The sequence below is a fragment of the Triticum urartu genome, chromosome 3 (assembly GCF_003073215.2).
Source record: "Triticum urartu cultivar G1812 chromosome 3, Tu2.1, whole genome shotgun sequence".
In the NCBI taxonomy this organism is placed as follows: domain Eukaryota; kingdom Viridiplantae; phylum Streptophyta; class Magnoliopsida; order Poales; family Poaceae; genus Triticum; species Triticum urartu.
In genome coordinates, this window is record NC_053024.1 from 700,030,391 (window position 1) to 700,045,031 (window position 14,641).

Below are 14,641 nucleotides of genomic sequence, written 5' to 3' on the forward strand. Positions count from 1 at the left end.
TATCGACGTGGTTTGAAGGTCCCTTTGTTTCGGTGCAAATGGGTCAATATGACACGAGGCGGGGTAACGGAAGACCCGCAGTACGGAATGACAACAGTGGATCTCAACAATCTTGCGTATGCAGACGAACCATTCGTCCTAGCCAATGATGTGGCACAGGTTTTCTATGTGAAGGACATGTCTACCAAGCCAAGAAAAAGAAAAGATAAGGAAGCGAATGCATCGTACGATGAGCCAAAGCAGCACATAGTTCTTTCTGGGAAGAGAAACATCGTGGGAGTGGATGACAAGACAGACAAGTCAGAAGATTATGAAAAGTTTGATGAAATTGCTCCATTCACAGTGAATATTGACCCGAGCATCCCGTTAAATGATGAAGATTTTCCATGGTTACGGCGCAAAGGGACACACGCGAAGAAAAAGTTTCACACCCAAAGATCTGGGATGTGATCGGCTTCACTATCATCACTTTCTTCTGTGTTTCACACCTAGAAGGGAATCTATAATAGTTAGAGTAGTTAATTATGTGTTTTGGCATTTGAAACGCGAAGAAATTTTATGTGCAAACAAATTCTTTCATGCCTATACTGATTTTTAAAGTTAAGTTATTCACAAACTAGTGATTCACACTAATTTCAAATAATTTAAAATTTAAAGTATTCAAATTTTTAAACTACGGGCACTAACAGAAAGTTTGTAATTTTTTGTACCTAAAGCAAAAATATTCACAAAGAAACTCTAAATACACAAAAAAAACAACTCAAAAATAAATAAAGCAAAAAAAAAATAAAAAAGCCCACCTACTAGGCCAGAGCGGCCTGCATACAACTAGAAACCCAACCTGTTGTTGGGCCAGGATGCAGGCCCGCAAAGGCCCAGTAGGCCAACAGGGCAGCACAAAACATGTAGGCCCAGTAGGCCTGCTTTGGAGAGGAGCTCGAGAGAGCTACCGCACGGGGGTTTATAAACCAGTGCGGTCGCCCCTCGGCTAGCGAGGTGGGACTAAACTTGCGCACCGCACGTGCGCCAGCGCACCCCCTTTAGTACCGGTTCGTGGCACCAACCGGTACTAAAGGGAGGCCTTTAGTACCGGTTGGAGCCAGCAACCGGTACTAATGGGGGAGCGGTTCCCGCCGCTTGGCCTGGCCAAAACAGGCCTTTAGTACCGGTTGGTGGCTCCAACCGTAAAGGTGCCTTCTATATATACAACAGTTACGAAAATTTCATTCTATATATACAACCGGTTGGTGGCTCCCCCGGCCGTCGCCTCGCCGTCGCCGTCGCCCCGCTGTGAGCTCTCTCCCTCTAACCCCTCTCTCTCGCCCCCGGCGGCCACCATGGGCGCCGCCCCTCCCCGAGCCCATACACACACACACACAAGCATGATGAACACACACACACACGTACATATGTATGAATTAATGCATGTATATACTAGTATATACGTATTTTGTATGTTTAATTAGTTTAGATTTTTTAGATTATTATTTTTTCACTAGTATATATGTATGAATGCATGTTAGATGGATATCATTACTGTTTAATTAGTATGGAAATTTTTTATATAATGTTGTTTTTCAGTTTTTTAATGGATGTATAAAAGTTGTGTTTTCTGTTTTTAGTGTTAGATGCTTAATTAGTATGAAATAGCATATAGAATTTTGACATATGCAATGATAGCATAATTAGTGTTTTATAGAAATGTTAGAAATTTTAGTTATCAAAATCCTATCATTAAAAAATGTTACTTTTTGCGGGCATATAGCTAGTATTTGTTCTCGACGATGTCCGGCCCGCATCCTCCCTGTCGACCCGTCCGCGATGACGTCCGACTGACCCATGTCCGGGACTGGGCTCCACCGGGCTGGCACTGGGAGGTGCTGCCTGGAGGGGCGCGCCGCTTGATCAGGAACCCGGCCCCGGGTCCCGTCGTCGACCCTGATCTCGTTTGGTGGCGTTCGCGTGGGCCAGTTTCGGTGCGGAGGGAGCCGGCCCCGCCGGAGGTGGTACGTCGCCATGTTAGGGAGGAGGACGAGCACGTCCATCGCTACATGGTTGCGTTAGAGGGCGGCAGGTTCTCCAATACCTGGCAGTTTCTTCAGGGATCTCACTTCAGCTATGATCCTGTGAGGGTTTCTTCTCTTTGGGTGTCCACCGCCCGCGCCGCAGGAACCGCGAGTGTCCTAGATTCTTCTGTAGTATTCGATCTTTAATTAGCTACCTAGCCAGTGATGTACTATTCAATATTATATATTATTCGAGACGATGTATTCGAGATTATATCTATTATTCGAGATGATGTATTCGAGATTATATCTATTATTCGAGACGATGTATTCGAGATTATATCTATTATTCGAGACGATGTAATTTGAATACTATATTGTTTTATATTTCTTTTGGCATAGTTAAATAAAAGCTATGGCGGACAATACTGACAGAGAGGGAGAACAGACCATGTTCGATATTATACGCGGGCCAGATGATGATCAGAATGAAGAATATTATGACGGCTCCGAATTTCTAAACAACACCGGAGAGGGTGATATGATATTCGATCGCGACGACCGAATTGATGAAGTCATGAACTACGATTATGACAATGACGAAGAACATGTTGATCCTGAAACAACAAAGACCGGCGAGGTATATATATTTATATAAGCAGGCATCTGGTGATCATCACATGTTTTAAATGAGTTGAAGATATATTAACGAATCGATCTTTCTTCTTTCAGCCATTCGGATCGAGCAAATCTTCAGGCAACAGGACGAAACGAGGCCCGAACAAAAAGTTGAAGGAGGGCGTAAAGTATAATATTGAGGCAATCAGACCTAATGGCAAACCATTAGCGCCTAAGAAGATTGCGGACAAGTTTGTTCGTCAGTGCGGAGTTCTTGTGAAGGACCAACTCCCAATCTCCCTTCAAGAATGGAGAGAGCCAGCAAAGCCACGTCCAGATCTCACTTTTGTCGACGACAGACAAAAAAGTCTGCTTTGGGATACTCTCATGGAACATTTCACCCTACCAGATCATTTCACAGAAGCAGATGTGCAGAAAGTCAAGGACGCTGCTCTTAGGAAGATGGCAGTTGCATTCAAGAACCACAAGAATCGTGAATGGGACAAGTACGTCAAGGGAGGAAGGAAGACTCCAGTATTCGAGGGAACACTAGAGAATCAAAGTGCTCATTGGGACGATTTCGTGAAATTCAAGGATTCAGAATTAGCTAGGGAACAGTCGAGAATAAATAAGAAGAATGCCGAAAAAAAGGATAAGTTTCATAAGCTGGGGCCAGGTGGCTACGCGGTGGCAATGCCTAAGTGGGATAAGTCTGAGAAAGAGATGGAGGATGCAGGTGTCACTCCAGTTACTAAGAGCTGGCCCCCCAGGTGCAGGACTTGGTTCTATGCGCATGGGGGGAGTTGGACCCGAAGACAGGCAAAGTTTCGACGAAGGCATGTCTGAACGGAGCCGACGATAATATACTTGTTGCAATAGAAGAGGCTCGAACGGGGGTGTTCCAGCCCAACAGAGAGAACGACGAGCTTACGCGTGCCCTGGGAAATCCTGAACACCCGGGAAGAACACGAGGCAAGGGCGCTATTCCGTGGTATGAGGGGTTTTCGGACTGGAACGCCGACTACAGAACCCGTGCGAGAAGGAAGATTGCGGAGGAGAAGCAGAGGAAGATGGAGGAGGAGAAGAGGAAGCTGGACTATGAACGCCTTCAAGGCCTAGAATCAGTGCACGCGGACTTGGTAGTCAAATTTCAGCGGCGGCAGGAGCAGATCGACTCACTTAGCCAGCAAAGGGGGTCTCAGCAGCTGCAGCAGCTAGCGGATGATCCAGCATTGGATACCACCGCCCCATCCATGCCGAGAAGCAGTGTGGGTTCCGCCCCGTTTGACGCAATGCTGGATAGATACCCCGTGGATGACATCGCGGAGAACACTAACTGCGAGCTACACTTCAAAATTAAGAACATATCCTTGAAGGTGGCAGACGGCGTTGCTTATACAAATTCCCCCGATGCAACCTTCCATTGCAACCCGATTCCAGCAGGCTATGCTCGTGTCGTGGTTGATGAGGTGGTGGACCAATATTCGGGGCTAGAGCTTGACATTCCTGGAGGTGATGAGGAGCACACACTCGGAGATGCCAAACATCATATCATCCTATGGCGAAAGGATTGCATCATCTTTCGAAGGCCACCGACACCGCGTCACCCGACTCCTCGTCGAAGTCCGCCACCGAGTCAGCAGACTCCCGCTCCTCCAAGTCCACCAACGCGTGAGGCCACTCCTCCTCCTCCAAGTCCGGCAAAGTGTCAGGCCACTCCTCCTCCAAGTCCGACACAGCGTCAGACGTCCACTCCTCCTCCAAGTCCAGCACAACCTCAGGCCACTCCTCCTCCAAGTCCGGCACAGCTTCAGGCCACTCCTCCTCGTCCAACTCAGCCCCGTCAGCCGTCTCCGCCGCCTCAGCAATCGCAGAAGAGACACCCCGCAGCTATGGTGCATAGTGGTACGAGTCGAGGTCATAGTACAGGAAGTACAGGCGGAGGCAAGCGATATAAATATGGTCCAAACCTCACTACTCCTCTTCCTGAGAGGGCTTACGACAAGACCGAGGAGCAAACCAATGCCATAGTGCGGGCAGAAGTCGATGCTCATTTTGGACCGAAACCGCCACCGCCGCCAAGGGAGAAAGTGCCTGTGGAAGTAGTTGACCACTTCATTCGTATGGCTCAACCACTAGCTCCTAAGCCTGTTGACATAGACTATGAGCGCCACATCAGGAAGTTACATTGACAACGTCTACAGAAGGAGGCGAGCTCGAGCTCGAGCAAACAACAAGCAGCTGTCAAAAAATACGGGAAAACCACCATTGCCCAGCTGGGAGAACAGGCGGCGCAATCGCCCCCCCCCCCCCCCCCCCCCCCCCCGCTTGTTATGCCGCCAACAACACGTGACAGTACGCGCGCCCAATATTATTGTGGGCAAACAGTTTATGTTCCCGAGGTGGGTGATGTGGTAATAACCCAAGAGCATATAATGCAGGCTGAAACTCTCAACATCACTGTTGGAAAACTCCTCGAGATCGAGGACATGCCTGTGCTTACAGAGGAGGAAATAAAACGGAAATATGCCCGGGGCCAACCTTTGGTCAAGCCAGAAGAGGTCAAGAAGCTACCAACGAGAATGTATGAATTGCATCAATGGTACATGGACATTACCAAGAGATCCGATCGAGAGTCCCTCATGGTGCAAGTCAAGAAGGATCATTACTACCATCAGAAACCTGTGACCGTTGAGTATTCTGAACTGTTTCAGTTATACAATCAAGACGCACTCGACAAATCTATCGTCAGTTGCTATTGTGTGTAAGTGATTTCTTTCTGTAATTTAAGTCTCAAGCTAGCTGTAGTGATCCATTTAATCAATCATTACATATAATTATCCTCACTATATTCTTTTCTCTGGTATTATGCAGGATGAAGATGTATGAAATGAGAAAAGGTGGACGCTATGGCATTGGGTTCATTGACCCAAACACCGTTAATGAATACACATGGAAAATAAACAAGCATCATGAAAAGCAGGTAGAGGACAGCATGCTAGAGTTCTTGAAGCGCCTCAAATACAATGAAGATATACTACTCCCTTACAACTTCCAGTGAGTCACACTTTCTTGTACTACAAATTCTCTGTTTTTGCCTACTAGCTAGCTACATGTTTTTGCTTACATATGCCCGCTTAATTAAGACATGCAAACGTGTGTGCATGCAGATTTCACTGCATCTTGTGTATCATTAAAGTTGACGCCGGAATAGTTAAAATACTGGACTCACTACTCAAAGCAAATAGTGACTATAACATCTTGTTTGGGATAGTCAAAAGGTAATTTTAATCATTATTAACTATATATCTCGGCCTATTTAGTTCGTCATTTCATGATATGAACTATTTAATAACCCCTTTATTCATTTTCTTTGTCGGCGGGCAGGGCTTGGGCAAGGTTCATCAGCGTCACAGAAGGCGAATGGAAACGACAGCTGAAATGGTTTCGACCCAAGGTAAGTAATTAAGTAGTAGTAGCTAGCTAGCTAGCTGCCATCTCTTTAATTGTCATGCTTGATTAATTATTATCTAATCAAATTAAATTCCATTCTCGTAATAAAGACCTTGAAGCAGGCGTAGGGGACTGATCTGTGTGCATTCTGCGTTTGCGAGAACATTCGCATGATGGCGTCCGAAAGGAGCAGATCTCAAAGACAGAAATGGGTACGCTTGTCAGAACACTATTCACAATTTTTACACCATTATCGATATCTAGTCACACAACTAATACACATGCATATTTATCTCCTTCTTAACAGTTCACAGAGGTGTGGGACAAGCTCCTAGAAATGGAGCACGTAGAAGCACTTCAAGAGGAAATAGCGGGATTTTTGCTCGACCAGGTCATAAATCCGAAGGGAGAATACTATTACCCGCTACCGCCCCCATCGACCAGGTCATGAACCACTTCCAATTGTCATCGTGCTCCGAAGGCACCAATTAGGCTAATGCCACTGGCTCCGAAGGCAACATGCATATGTAGGAGAAATTGTATATAGCTATACATGTGTGTATGTGTGAATTAATATGGTGGCTTGTGAGACATTGATGATATATATATATATATATATATGATTGGTTCTACTAGAAATTCTATTTATATATATATATATATGCATAACGTGTACAATGTGTAGTATCGTAAAATACCAGCAAACGAAAAAGAATTAAAATGGAAAACACAAAATTAAATGAAAAAGAAATCATAAAACCAAAACCCCCCCAAACATTTTAGTACCGGTTGGCGTTACCAACCGGTACTAAAGGGCTCCCGGCCCCCGGAGCTGGCTCGTGCCACGTGGTTGCCCTTTAGCACCGGTTCGTGCTGAACCGATACTAAAGGGGGGGGCTTTAGTGCCCACACTTTAGTGCTGGTTATGGAACTAGCACTAAAGGGCCTTACGAACCGGTGCTATTGCCCGGTTCTGCACTAGTGGTCACAGCTTTCTCATGGTAGTAATGATCCTTCTTGACATTCACCATGAGGGACTCTCAATTGGAAATCTTGGTAATGTCCATGTACCATTGATGCAATTCATACATTCTCGTTGGGAGCTTATTGACCTCATCTGGCTCGACCAAAGGTTGGCCCCGGACATATTTCCGTTTTATTTCCTCCTCTCTAGTCGGAGACATGGGCTCGATATCAAGGAGTTGTCCAACAGTGATCCCGATCGTTTCAGCCTGTGCAATATGCTCCTCGGCTATTACCACATCGCCCACCCCGGGAACGTTAACGGTTTGCCCACAATAATATTGGGCGCGCCTACTCTCATGTGTTGTTTGCACAACAAGCAGGGGGATTGATTGTGCCGCCTGTTCTCCCAGCTGGGGAGCGGTTTTACCGCTTCTTTTGCCAGCTGATTTGCTCGAGCTTGAGCTCGCCTCTTTCTGTAGACGTGCTCGATTTAACTTCTTGATGTGGCGCTCATAGTCTGTGTCAACAGGCTTGGGAGCTGGTGCTCTAGCCATACGAATGAAGTGGTCAATCTTTTCCACAGGCACTTTCTCCCTTGGCGGCGGTGGCAGTTTCGGTGCAAAATGGGCTTCCACCTCGGCCTTTGATATGGCTACGTTTTCCTCCTCGGACTTGTCGTAAGGCCTCTGCGGAAGAGGCGCGAGGCTTGGACCATATTGAAATCGCTTGCCTCCGCCTGTACCTCCAGTACTACCTTGACTTGTACCGCTACGCACCATAGTTAAGGCGGCTCTCTTCCATGATTGCTGAGGCGGCGAAGACGGCTGACGTGGCTGAGTTGGAGGAGGAGGAGTGGCCTGAAGCTGTGCCGGACTTGGAGGAGCAGTGGCCTGAAGCTGTGCCGGACTTGGAGGAGGAGTGGCCTGACGCTTTGCCGGACTTGGAGGAGGAGGAGTGGCCTAAAGCTGTGCCGGACTTGGAGGAGGAGTGGCCTGACGCGTTGGTGGACTTGGAGGAGCAGGAGTCCGCTGACTCGGTGGCGGACTTCGACGAGGAGTCGGATGACGCGGTGTCGGTGGCCTTCGAAAGATGATGCAATCCTTTCTCCATAGGATGATACGATGGTTGGCCTCTCCCAGTGTGTGCTCATCGTCACCTCCAGGAATGTCAAGCTCTAGCCCCGAATATTGGTCCACCACCTCATCAACCAAGACACGAGCATAGCCTGCTCGAATCGGGTTGCAATGGAAGGTTGCCTCGGGGGGATTTTTAAAAGCAAGGGCGTCCGCCACCTTCATGGATATGTTCTTCATTTTGAAGTGTAGCTCGCAGTTAGTGTTCTCCATGATGTCATCCACTGGGTAGCTATCCAGCAATGCATCGCCCGGATGGGGAACCCACGCTGCTTCTCGGCATGGATGGGACGGTGCTATCCAATGGTGGATCATCCGCTAGCTGCTGAGACCCCCTTTGCTGGCTAAGTGAGTCGATCTGCTCTTGCTGCCGCTGGAATTTGACTGCCAAGTCCACGTGCGCTGAGTCTAGGCCTTGAAGGCGTTCATAGTCTAGCTTCCTCTGCTCCTCCTCCATCTTCCTCTTCTTCTCCTCCGCAATCTTCTTTCTCGCACGGGTTCTGTAGTCGGCGTTCCAGTCCGAAAACCCCTCATACCATGGAAAAGGGCCCATGCCTCGTGTTCTTCCCGGGTGTTCAGGATTTTCCAGGGCACGCGTAAGCTCGTCGTTCTCTCTGTTGGGCTCGAACACACCCGATCGAGCCTCTTCTATTGCAACAAGTAGCTTATCTTCGGCTCCGTCCAGACATGCCTTCTTCGAAACTTTGCCTGTCTTCGGGTCCAACTCCCCCCCATGCGCATAGAACCAAGTCCTGCACCTGGGGGGCCAGCTCAATGTTTCTGGAGTGACACCTGCATCCAGCATCTCTTTCTCAGACTTATCCCACTTAGGCATTCCCACCGCATAGCCACCTGGCCCCAGCTTATGGAACTTATCCTTTTTTGCGGCATTGGCCTTGTTTATTCTCGACCGTTCCTTAGATAATTCTGAATCCTTGAATTTCACGAAATCGTCCCAATGAGCACTTTGCTTGTCTAGTGTTCCCTCGAATACTGGAGTCTTCCTTCCTCCCTTGACGTACTTGGCCCATTCACGAATCTTCTGGTTCTTGAATGCAACCGCCATCTTCCTAAGAGCAGCGTCCTTGACTTTCTCCACATCTGCATCTGTGAAATGATCTGGTAGGGTGAAATGTTCCATGAGCGTTTCCCAAAGCAGAAGTTTTTGTCTGTCGTCGACAAAAGTAACTCCTGGACATGGCTTTGCTGGCTCTCTCCATTCTTGAAGGGAGATCGGGAGTTGGTCCTTCACAAGAACTCTGCACTGACGAATGAACTTGTCCGCAATCTTCTTAGGCGCTAATGGTTCACCATTAGGTTTGATGGCCTCGATATTGTACTTTACGCCCTCCTTCAACTTTTTGTTCGGGCCTCGTTTCCTGTTGCCTGAAGATTTGCTCGATCCGGATGGCTGAAAGAAGAAAGATCGATTCGTTAATATATCTTCAAGTCATTTAAAACATGTGATGATCACCAGATGCCTGCTTATATAAATATATATACCTCGCCGGTCTTTGTTGTTTCAAGATCAACATTTTCTTCGTCATGTTCATAGTTCATGACTTCATCAATTCGGTCGTCGCGATTGAATATCATATCACCCTCCCCGGTGTTGTTTAGATATTAGGAGCCGTCATAATGTTCTTCATTCTGATCATCATCTGGCCCACGAGGATTGCGTATGATATTGAACAGGGCCTCTTTTCCTTCTCTGCCGATATTGTCCGCCATAGGTTTTGTTTAACTAATCCAAAAGAAATATATTCAAATTACAATGCATGGATGCAATCAATTAATCAGGAAAAACTGAATCAATCATAGTACATAATAAGCATCATCGAATATAATCTCGAATACGTCGTCTCGAATAATAGATATAATCTTGAATACATCGTCTCGAATAATAGATATAATCTCGAATACATCGTCTCGAATAATAGATATAATATCGAATACATCACTAGCTAGCTAATAAAGATCGAATACTACAGAGCAATCTAGGCAACTCGCGGTTCCTGAGGTGCGGGCGGTGGACACCCAAAGAGAAGGAACCATCACTGGATCATAGCTCGGGTGATCTCCCAAAAGAAACTGCCAGGTGTTGGAGAACCTGACGTCCATAGCAGCCATGTAGCGATGGATGTGCTCGTCCTCCTCCCTGACACGGTGACGTACCACCTCCGGCGGGGCCGGCTCCCTCCGCACCGGAAGTGGCCCATGTGAACGCCACCAAAGGAGATGAGGGTCGACGACGGGACTTGGGGCCGGGTTCCTCACCAAACGTCGCGCCCCTGAAGGTAGCACCTCCCAGTGCCAGCCCGGCGGAGCCCATTCTCGGACATGGGTCCTCTTAAGCAGGACGTCATCGCGAACGGGTTGATGGCGAGGATGCGGGCCGGGCATCGTCGACAACAAATACTATATGCCGCAAAAGTAAAGTAACATTTTTTTAAATGATGGATTGTGATTTCATATATGAAAATTCTAAATTTTATAACTAAAACTAACATTTCTAATATTTCTATAACTAAAACTAACATTTCTAACATTTCTATAACTAAAAAACATTTCTATATAACTAACATTTCTAATATTTCTATATAACTAACATTTCTATAACTAAAACTAACATTTCTAATAATTCTATAACTGAAAAATAGAAAGATTGCTAACAATTCTATAACAATGTGTGTGTGTGGGTGGGTGTGGTTGGTGGCCGGGGCAGGAGCTCACTAGTGAGGCACGACGACGGTGGGCGGCGACGACGGGGACAGGGCGGCGACGATGGGGACGGGGACGGGCCGGGCGGGGACGACGGGAGGACGGGCCGGGCGGGAACGATGGGAGTACGGGGCGGGGCTCGGCGACGGGGACGGGGACGGGGACGGGGACAGCGACGGCGACGGACGGCGACGGGGACGGCGACGGACGACGACGGGGGCGGCGACGAGGGGCGGCAGCGACGGGGCAGAGGAGAAAGAAGCAGGGAGAGATGAGAAACTCACAATTTTTTTGAAATGTTTTCTTATATAGAACCAACCTTTAGTACCGGTTGGAGCCACCAACTGGTACTAAAGGTCTGTTTTGGCAAGGCGAAGCGGCGGGAACCGCACCCCCTTTAGTACCGGGTCGTGGCGCCAACCGGTACTAAAGGACCCCCTTTAGTACCGGTTGGAGCCACGACCCGGTACTAAAGGGTGTGCGCTGCCAGGCGAGGGGCGCAAAAGTTTAGTTCCACCTCGCTAGCCGAGGGGCACTCGCACCTGCTTATAAGCCCCGCCGTCGATGTTGTCTCAAGCTCCTCTCTTAAGCAGGCCTTCTGGACCTACCTCTTCTGCGATACCCTGTTGGGCCTACTGGGCTAGCGGGTCTGCATCCTGGCCCAACTAGAATTTGGGTTTCTAATCACATCCAGGCCACTGTGGCCGAGTAGGTGGGCTTTTTTTCTTATTTTTTTGCTTTATTTATTTTTGTTTTATTTACTTTTTAGTTGTTTTTTTGCTGTATTTAGAGTTTCTTTGTGAATATTTTTGCTTTAGGTACAAAAAATTACAAAGTTTCTGTTAGTACCGGTAGTTTACAAATTTGAATAGTTTAAATTTTGAATTATTTGAAATTTGTGTGAATCACTAGTTGTGAATAACTTAACTTTGAAAATAGATTTTTCAGTGATTCTTTTTTCTTATGTTTAATATTAGTGTGTTTTATCATTATATTCAATTTGGTAATGCTTAGGTTATTTAAAAAATGAAATGCCTTCGTAGCGGATGAGTTTTCGTCCGAAACCCTGATACTTCGAAAGAGATTGTCCATTTTGTACACGAAGTGCATCCAGTTTTTGCGGTAACCCTCTCTACTTTTTTACACATGCTATGTGGGTGAAATTATGATACCATGCCAACTTTCAACCTTTTCTGAGTTCATTTGAAATATTTTTCAATTTCAGGGTCATTTAGCTGAAAAAATCAGTAAATGCATGAAAGAGTTTGTTTGCACATAAAATTTCTTCATGTTTCAAATGCCAAAACACATAACTAGCTACCGTAACTATTACAGAGATTCCCTTCTGGGTGTGAAACACAGAAGAAAGTGATGATAGTGAAGCCGATCACATTCCAGATCTTTGGGTGTGAAACTTTTTCTTTGCGTGTGTCCCTTTGCGCCGTAGCCATGGAAAATCTTCATCATTTAACTGGATGCTCGGGTCAATATTCACTGTGAATGGAGCAATTTCATCAAATTTTTCATAATCTCCTGACATGTCCGTCTTGTCATCCACTCCCACGATGTTTCTCTTCCCAGAAAGAACTATGTGCCGCTTTGGCTCATCGTAGGATGCATTTGCTTCCTTATCTTTTCTTTTTCTCGGCTTGGTAGACATGTCCTTCACATAGAAAACATGTGCCACATCATTGGCTAGGACGAATGGTTCGTCTGCATACGCAAGATTGTTGAGATCCACTGTTTTCATTCCGTACTGCGGGTCTACCATTACCCCGCCTCGTGTCATATTGACCCATTTGCACTGAAACAAAGGGACCTTCAAACCACGTCGATAGTCAAGTTCCCATATGTCCTGTATATAACCATAATATGTTTCCTTTCCCGTCTTGGTTTTTGCATCAAAGCGGACACCACTTTTTTGGTTGGTGCTCTTCTTATCTTGGGCGATAGTATAAAATGTATTACCATTTATCTCGTACCCTTTGAAAGTCATTATATTCGAAGATGGTAACTGGGACAACAAGTACAGGTCATATTCAATAGAGGCGTCATGCATGGTACGTGTCTGCAACCAGCTGGCGAAACTCCTGGTTTGTTCACGTGTAATCCAGTCATCAGACCGCTCCGGGTGTTTGGAGCGTAGCAAATTCTTGTGTCCTTCCATATACGGAGCCACCAAGGCGGAATTCTGTAGAACTGTGTAGTGTGCTTCAGTGAGACAATGTCCGTCCATACATACTATTTGTTCCCCTCCTAGCATGCCTTTTCCATCCAGTCTGCCCTTATGCCGCGATTCTGGAACACCGATCGGCTTAAGGTCAGGACTAAAGTCAATACAAAACTCAATGACCTCCTCATTTTCATGGCCCTTGGAGATGCTTCCTTCTGGCCTAGCACGGTTATGAACATATTTCTTTAAGACTCCCATGAACCTCTCAAAGGGGAACATATTGTGTAGAAATACAGGACCCAAAACGTTAATCTCTTCACATAGGTGAACTAGGATGTGCGTCATGATGTTGAAGAAGGATGGTGGGAACACCAACTCAAAACTGACAAGACATTGCACCAAATCATTCTCTAACCTTGGTATGATTTCTGGATCGATTTCTTCTGAGAGATTGCATTGAGGAATGCACATAGCTTCACAATGGCTAATCGAAAGTTTTCCGATAGAGGCCCCCTCAATACAACCGAAAGCAGTTGCGTCATAATCACGTGGCAGTCATGAGACTTTAGGTTCTCGAACTTTTTCTTTGCCATGTTTATTATTCCCTTTATATTCGACGAGAAGCCAAACGGTACCTTAATACTAAGCAGGCATTCAAAGAAGATTTCCTTCTCTTCTTTGGTAAGAGCGTAGCTTGCATGACCCTGATGTATGTCGTCTTTTCCGTGCATACATTGTTGGTCCTCCCGTGTCTCAGGTGTATCTTTTGTCTTCCCATACACGCCCAAGAAGCCAAGCAGGGTCACACAAAGATTCTTCGTCACGTGCATCACATCGATTGCGGAGCGGACCTCTAGGTCTTTCCAATAGAGCAGGTCCCAAAATATAGATTTCTTCTTCCACATGGGTGCGCGTCCGTCAGCGTCATTCGGAACAGGTTGTCCACCAAGACCCTTTCCAAAGACCACCTTCAAATCCTTGACCATATCATGTACATCAGCACCAGTACGGTGGCGAGGCTTCGTCCGGTGATCCGCCTCACCTTTGAAATGCTTGCCTTTCTTTCTTACGGGATGCCTGCTCGGAATAAATCGACGATGTCCCAGGTACACATTCTTCTTACAATTAGCCAAATATATACTGTCGGTATCGTCCAAACAGTGCGTGCATGCGTGGTATCCCTTCTTTGTCTGTCCTGAAAGGTTACTGAGAGCAGGCCAATCATTGATGGTCACGAACAACAACGCCTTTAGGTCAAATTCTTCCCCCATGTGCTCATCCCATGCACGTACACATGTTCCATTCCATAGTTGTAAGAGTTCTTCAACTAATGGCCTTAGGTACACATCAATGTCGTTGCCGGGTTGCTTAGGGCCTTGGATGAGCACTGGCATCATAATGAACTTCCGCTTCATGCACAACCAAGGAGGAAGGTTATACAAACATAGAGTCACAGGCCAGGTGCTATGGATCCTGCTCTGCTCCCCAAAAGGATTAATGCCATCTGCGCTTAGACCAAACCATACGTTTCTTGCATCATCTGCAAACTCCTTCCCGTACTTTCTTTCTAT